General features: G+C 45.0%; 1 long non-coding RNA gene across 1 annotated transcript; it reads right to left on the bottom strand.

Moving 5' to 3' along the window:
• Positions 1 to 1,792: 1,792 nt before the first annotated feature.
• Positions 1,793 to 4,702, bottom strand: LOC127300984 (uncharacterized). The gene is made up of 2 exons (XR_007851757.2): positions 4,372 to 4,702; positions 1,793 to 4,282 (listed from the first exon to the last, which is right to left on the bottom strand). It is a non-coding gene; the product is annotated as an uncharacterized lncRNA (long non-coding RNA).
• Positions 4,703 to 8,399: the final 3,697 nt, after the last annotated feature.

The following is an 8,399-nucleotide window of genomic DNA, read 5'->3' as shown; positions in this document are numbered from 1 at the left end:
ATATGCGCCTACCACTCGGTTCCAGAGCTTTGCGCCGCCGCTCGAGACTTCTCCATCCCGTCTATCGGCGTGCACCGCTGGACGGGACAGCAGGCCTCCGGAACCCCGTCTCTTGTGATCCTGTACGGGAGAGAGGCGATAAGGTTTTTGGGGAGCGTTCTACCGCGACTGCTGGCTTCAACATCGACACGGAGGCCGACGACTACTTCCCCAACGATGAATTCTTCCCCGACATCAGCAACCTCTTCATCGACATGGCTCTCAACAGCGACAACGGCAACGCTGGTTCCTCTTCTGCACCGTATGGGTTCTTGCCTCCCTTTTATGATATCATTATCCTCTTTCTCCTCCTAGCAACAAGTTCAGGTTCATTGTCAGCAAACATATTGCTCTTCTCAATCAGTTTAGACATGTTTCTCCTTTACTCTATGGTGATTTTCATGACTAGTTTAATCTCAAACTTTTTAGTCATGTTTTATCCAATGTTTTATTTGATTAAATCATGGGGAAAATTGCTAATATATTCAACAGAGGATGGCGGCGCCGGGATGGGAGGTGGTCTAGGGTTTGACGAAGTGCCTAAGCGGCTTAAAAGGGGAGAGAGGGAGCAGGTGAGGATGGCGCTCGGTGGAGGATGACGTCGACTAGAGGAGCTCACGCCTCGTGCGTGAGTGGTTGAAGAACACGACAACCAGGGAAAGAGACGTACCCCTTCGTCCAGGAAAACTGGGCCGAGAAAGGAGAGATGGGAGGTGGGCTTGGGCCAGATGATGCGCTCGGGCCAAGAAGATAGAGAGGCCAGGAAGAGGAGGGGCCTGGTGAGAGATGGTGAGGTTTCTCTTTTGTTTTAAAAATAGGTTTGTATCACAATTCAAATTCAAAAGCAAATTTATATTCACACGGAGGTGTGTGAGAGATAAAACATATTATTTAAATAACAACTTTATTTTGTTTTGATACTTTCACTTTTGTTTTACGGGTTTGTTAAAAGAATAGAAAGGAAAGGTTTATTGATAAAACCATATGAGACGTAAAATAAAATAATTACAGTTTATAAAATAATTTTATTTTGTTGAAAACATGTATATGATGTATGCATGATGCCATGTTGATGCACAAAATAAAAGAGCAAACAAAATCTAATAGGGGTACTACCCGGGGCCGTTACAATCGACACCACTAACAAGGAACCTCGCCCCGAGGTTCCATGCCAAGGTACGGGAGAGAGATGTGAACTATCGGATCTTCAGGCGACATGTCGATATCCTCGACACCACTAACAAGAAGTCTTGCTCCATGTAGGACGGTCAACACCACCAACAAGAAGTTGTTCTTCCGCTGTTGATGATGTGCTTCTGTCGGATCCTCCGAAGATCGAACCTATTAGGTGAGGCAAAGATAGTCCAACCCGCGTCGGAACCTAAGACTCGGAGAACTCAGATAAGAGAGAAGACTCAAAACTCGCATAGATAAGAGGAGAAAGAATATAGGTAAGGAGAAAAATCAAAGCTAATCAGATCTATCCAACGAATTTTAGAAAATAGTTTTGACACACTAACTTAACGACCATTGGCAAGGTTAACCTAAAGGCTGGACTAGTGTGGTACCGTCAACCTGAGCTCTGACACCAACTTGTGACGCCCCGAAACCGGTATCCTGAGGATTCCAGCGATTTCGCTGAAATCCGCACGATATCGATTCTGAGACGCCCTCCGACACGACGTGCGCGACAATTCACACACATGATGCCAGAGGAATTAACACGAGCAGTAACATTACCTCAGATTTACAATAGAGCCCACAAGAAACATATATATTACAACAACGACTCCAACGAGTCAAGATACAAATATACAATACAAAGATCCAATTCATACAGAAGATCGAATACGTCTGAGTACGGACAAGATACAAATTGGACTAAGAGTCCTGAAGATAACCAGTGGCGTCCATAACCCTGCCCAGGCCAAGCCGGAAGGGTAACCTTGCGAACGTCATCATCTTGTACCTGTCGAAGTCGGGCCATCGGTTGCCGACAAAAGGGAGGAAGCAAAAGAGAAAAGGCGAGAGTAAGTACAAAGGAACGAACTCCGGCACGTACTTAGCCAGACTAGAAATGGCTATGCTCGCCGGGCGAATATATCACCTGGGGCTATATGGTAGGTTTAGCGGCAGCAAAACTATAACCCAACCAATCAGAGAAGATTAGAGAGCGCACAAGATAACAGATAAAATACTACGCAAACATAACCCAACCAATTACACATATCCCCTTCAACAAAGCAAAGAGGCAATGTAAAAGACACTCAACGGTGGACCGGTTTTATTAGGTGTCAGATGTAGTAATGCTATATTACTACGTAAGTTATTATCAAATTATTAACAACAAGTATAAGGTGTAAGTTGTTCTATAATCAAGTCATACAATTCCAAGTATTCCATAACCGTGGACACGACTTATCGATAAGATTGTAACCCTGCAGGGGTGCCCAAATGTGCCCACATGCACGCTCAACCCACTTGCGACAGGTGGATATCACGACTCACACTTTCCTTCACAACAGCAATTTCCAGAAAGCCACCTAACTAAGTTAACCCGTTTCGGTGCCCAATCGAAACTCCGAAGCGGACCTAGCTGTTGCGAGAACGGCTAAGAGGATCAGAGCCCACTAGAGGATGACCTCTTACCAATGCGGACCGCACCTACGAGCGTGCAAGAGACAACGGGGTTACAAGGCACTCATGGCTTCCCCAAAAGTAACATCATATCATCTGACTACAAAGAAACATGCTTGCACGCCCGGGAGAAACAAACAAACATTCAAACTAATTGTGGCCACTGGACAAAGGTGTAGATTCCGGCAGTGGTCGAGGGGAGATCCGGTAAGCATACCCACGTGTGGATAGAGCGCTCAGTCTCGGAACAGATAACAAGAACTCGGGTCCTAGGGGACATTAGCGAGTCAAAGTTCCGATGCTTTCGCAAAGGGGCTCACAGATGCCTCTTCTTACAATTTTAGTTGTTAACAATTAAGTAAAGCTGTGTATCTCCAACAAACTAATATAGCATGTGATATCCTCCCAACAACCCAACATATCTCGATAACAGACCGAGATAAACAACAGAGCCTAAACACGCCTACGACTCGCAAGACTCAAACATCAAGCAACGACTATGGGTAAGGAATGATACATATAGGATTATTATGGTAAATAAGTGGAATAGGACACGTGACTCGATGAAGAAGCGCAACATAAGGATAGCAGTGAGAGGGAGAGCAAAGTATAAAATAGGTGAAGAGGGAGGGCTCGCCTGTGAAAAGCCACAGAAGCACTTGTCGAAGAACTCGTCGTATCTCACCGCACCACTTCGCGATCCTATCCGGGAAGAAGCAAATGCTACAACAAACATCAGATGCAAAATATTACTACTACGGATAAAGAAGAATCAGCATGAGCAAGATGATATGCATGACATGGCAGCGATGGTGCAATGCAGCTTATCCAAATTAAGCGGGATCAGAACCCGGACAAACAATTAGAGTTGAAGTTGCATTTCCTACCGACAAAGTTAAGTGTTGATTAGCATGGCACAACATGGCAAGGGTGAGCTACTTCAATATTAAACGGAGTGGGGAAACCTAGTCGGTGTTCCGAAATACTCCGCGTATATGTTAGGTGATTATGCAAAACTATCATGAAACGACATGAGCGAAATGCAAACAAGCATTTGGATGGTATATTCATGTTCTTCACATATTTCTGATCGAAATTCATATAAAATACTTTTTATTCTGAGTTACGAAACATAAGATATGATTTTTGCAAGTTTTAAATATTTGCGCTGTCTAGGCCCGATCTAGGCCTGCATTGGTGACGAGAGGCTACTGAACACGCGGAGCAACGGGCTTTCGGGAGGATCAAAGCCAAGGCCCATCAGGCGCCGGATCTGAGAAAAACCAGAGAAAGAAAAGGGTTGAGAAAAACTCTGCCTCCGATGACATTTGAACCTGAGACACCCTATCTGAAACAAAGGAACGAACAAGCTGAGCTGCTGCTCGTATGTGACAACATGCAGATGCGCTGCATTTTGAGGTATGTCCTGGCGGAGATCTGGACCAGAACATTCATGGCGGGGAAGCACCATCTCGATAGTCAATCCCGCGATTCAGGGTGAACCAGGATGGGGTAGTTGGCGTCGGAGATGCGCCTCAACGTGGGGAAACAGATGGTGACCATGAGGGGTCCAGGGGGTCACCAGAGCATCACCGGCGTCGAGCTCCTGCGGACATTAATGTTGGTCAACGCCGGAGGGAACGAACCAGAGAGGTAGGAGGAGCGGGAAGGGATTGGGGAGATGCATCTGCTCACCCTGAAGCTCCTGGCGCAGACGAGGAGGCCGGGGAAGGACTAGGCCAGCCGGAATCGTCAAATGTCGCCGCCGGAGACGAAGAAGAAACGACGAGATTAGCGGCGACTGGGAGCGTCCGAGCTCGATTCCTATGGTGTGGAGAACAAGGACATCAAGGCGCATCTTTATGTGGCTTCGGCTCGTCGAGGGGCGGCTGGTAGGGGCGGCTCCATGGTGGTCTGGGAGGCGGACGCTTTGGGCTCTCCTTGTTCGTGAAGGAAATAGACATGGAGGTTGGAGCGGATGGCGGCGCCGGGATGGGAGGTGGTCTAGGGTTTGGCGAAGTGCCTAAGTGGCTTAAAAGGGGAGAGAGGGAGCAGGTGAGGATGGCGCTCGGTGGAGGATGACGTCGACCAGAGGAGCTCATGCCTCGTGCGTGAGTGGTTGAAGAAGAAGACAACCAGGGAAAGGGACGTACCCCTTGGTCCAGGAAAAACTGGGCCTAGAAAGGAGAGAGGGGAGGTGGGCTTGGGCCTGATGGTGCGCTCGGGCCAAGAAGAAAGAGAAGCCAGGAAGAGGAGGGGCCTGGTGAGAGATGGTGAGGTTTCTCTTTTGTTTTAAAAATAGGTTTGTATCACAATTCAAATTCAAAAGCAAATTTATATTCACACAAAGGTGTGTGAGAGATAAAACATATTATTTAAATAACAACTTCATTTTGTTTTGATACTTTTGTTTTAGGGGTTTGTTAAAAGAATAGAAAGGAAAGGTTTATTAATAAAACCATATGAGAGGTAAAATAAAATAATTAATGTTCATAAAATAATTTTATTTTGTTGAAAAAATGTATATGATGGATGCATGATGCCATGTTGATGCAGAAAAGAAAAGAGCAAACAAAATCTAATAGGGGTACTACCCGGGGCCGTTACAGGTACCAAATATCAGGAAGTAGCCAGAAATGAGGGGGTCGAAAAAATCTAAGAAAAGAAAGAATTTTCGTTCATAGAGTATGACATGCGGGACCCATGATCCTGCATCGTAAACGGCTCAATCGAAGAACGTGGAACGAGATGGCGCGATCAAGAAAAAAACAATGCTGGAGTGGCTGCCATTTGGTCCTTACATCTCTGGGCGGTGCGGATTTGCGATGACTCGACCGGCGCACCCGAGATTTCATCAAGCACCACGTCCCGGGCCACCATACGCGACGTTTTCCACGTTTACATCGGGCTAGATGGCCTCGAAAACAAGAAAAAATATTTTGACATGCACCACGGAGAGAGCAAAAATCGTCGGGCATGGTGCACCAGCAACCACGACGCGACTTTCAATTTATCGGCCATTGCAACTTTTCTTGTATTGATAGGACACAAAATATTCACTTATATATTATCTTTTATTTGCACGTGCCAAAGTTCTTGGAGCCTTCATGTGTGGTTTTCATAATATATTCCTTAAAAATAATGTAAGCTTCCAAAAAAATAGATATGAATATATTCCAAAAAAATCTTAACCTCCAAAATAAGTTACTCTCCAAAAAATGAAGCAAAATTGCACATAAATTTAAGTGAACTTGGGAAAAATATACTGAAGTTCCAAAAAAATATTGAACTTCCAAAAATTGATGTTTCACTTTTGAAAAAAATGAACTTCCAAAAAATAGTGAACTTTCAAAAATGTAGTGAACTTCGAACAAATGAAGTTAACTTCCCAAAAAATTGAGAGAACTTCCAAAAAATTGAAGTGAACTTCCAAAAATATTAACTTCAAAAAATAAAAAAGTGAACTTCGCAAAAATAGTGAACTTCGAAAACATGGACAGAGCAATCAGAAAATGAAAAGTAGAATTTCGAAAAAATGAAGTGAACTTCCAAAACAGTGAAGTGAACTTCCCAAAAATGTAGGGAAATTTCAAAAAAAAAAGTGAACTTCCTAAAAATGGAATGAATTCGCTTCCAAAAACTTGGTGTATCGGGTTGATGGAAGGTGGGGTGGAACGGCGAGAGTTGAGGTAGTGTGGGGTCTCCATGCATGGATTGTGTGGAATGGTGTATGGGGTTGGCGGGTGAGCTGTGTGGTGGGATTTAATTTGTGTCAGTGGGTGGGGTCCAACTATACCGGAGTCTGCGAAACATGTACGTGGTCCACGAAAGGTTGGTTGGGTGGGGTTAGCGGGAGACATATGGGATGTGTGGTGGTCGGCGGGAGGTAGCGTGGGGATAACGGAAGGTGGGAGGGTTGGGGTCAACGCGGTGGCCCGGGTAGGATGTGTGGGTGATGTCTACTCACGCATCTTTTCCTGTAGACAGTGTTGGGCCTCCAAGAGCAGAGGTTTGTAGAACAGCAACATGTTTCCCTTAAGTGAATCACCCAAGGTTTATCGAACTCAAAGAGGAAGAGGTCAAAGATATCCCTCTCAAGCAACCCTGCAATCACGATACAAGAAGTCTCTTGTGTCCCCAACACACCCAAAACACTTGTCAGATGTATAGGTGCACTAGTTCGGCAAAGATATAGTGAAATACAAGTAATATGGATGTATATGAGTGGTAATAGCAATCTGAATAAAATATGGCAGCGAGTAAACAAGCAGTGGAACAGTAAATAAACGGTGACCTCCCCGGCAATGGCACCAGAAAATAGCTTGCTGGTGTGCAGTTGACGTGGGAGATAGGAATCTTTGTGGTGTAACTTTTCTATTCGGAAACAAGGCCTAGGGATCATACTTTCACTAGTGGACACTCTCAACATTGATCACATAACAAAACCACTCTACACTCTCTTGTTGGATGATGAACACCATTAATTGTGTAGGGCTACAAGAGCACCTCAATGCCGGAGTTAACAAGCTCCAGAACATTCGATGTTCATATTTAAATAACCTTAGAGTGCATGATAGACCAACACAATTATACCAAGTACTAACATAGCATGCACACCGTCGCCGACAGACTATGAAAGGAGGAATAGATCACATCAATACTATCATAGTAATAGTTAACTCCATAATCTACAAGAGATTACAATCATAAACTATGCCAAGTACTACATGATGCACACACTGTCACCATTACATCATGGAGGAGGAATAGAGTACTTTAATAACATCACTAGAGTAGCACATAGATTAATAGTGATACAAAGCTCATCATATGAATCTCAATCATGTAAGGCAGCTCATGAGATCATTGTATTGAAGTACATGGGAGAGAGATTAACCACATAGCTACCGGTACAGCCCTTAGCCTCGATGGAGAACTACTCCCTCCTCATGGGAGACAACAGCGGTGATGAAGATGGCGGTGGTGTCGATGGAGATGCCTTCCGGGGGCACTTCCCCATCCCAGCAGCGTGCCGGAACCGAGACTCATGTCCCCCAGATCTTGGCTTCGCGATGGCGGCGGCTCTGGAAGGTTTCTCGTACCGTGGCTTATTCCTCTAGGGTTTTCGCGACGGAGTCCTTAAGTAGGCGGAAGGGCAGCCTCGGAGGGGCCCTGGTGGGGCCAGACAATAGGGGGGCGCGCCCCCCTTGGGCCGCGCCGCCACCATGTGTGGTGGCCCTGTGGCTCTCCTCTGGTCCCTCTCTGGCTCTCTGGAAGCTTCCGGGAAAAATAAGGTTCTGGGCGTTGATTTCGTCCAATTCCGAGAATATTTCCTTTCTAGGATTTCTGAAACCAAAAACAGCAGAAAACAGGAACTGGCACTTCGGCATCTCGTCAATAGGTTAGTTCCGGAAAACGCATCAAAACGATATAAAGTGTGAACAAAACATGTAGGTATTGTCATAAAACAAGCATGGAACATAAGATATTATAGATACGTTGGAGACGTATCAGCATCCCCAAGCTTAGTTCCTACTCGTCCTCGAGTAGGTAAACGATAACAAAGATAATTTCTGAAGTGACATGCTACCAACATAATCTTGATCCAATAATGATGTAAAGCATATGAACTGAGATCAAATCACTCAAAGCAAATGTCTATATTGATATAAGAGATGATAGTGCAAGAGTTAAACAAGCTAGAAGTTTTCACGAACTATTTC

Source organism: Lolium perenne, chromosome 7 (genome assembly GCF_019359855.2).
Source record: "Lolium perenne isolate Kyuss_39 chromosome 7, Kyuss_2.0, whole genome shotgun sequence".
NCBI classification, from domain to species: domain Eukaryota; kingdom Viridiplantae; phylum Streptophyta; class Magnoliopsida; order Poales; family Poaceae; genus Lolium; species Lolium perenne.
The sequence above is the reverse complement of the archived record's forward strand: the minus strand, read 5'-3'. Positions and strand labels throughout refer to the sequence as shown.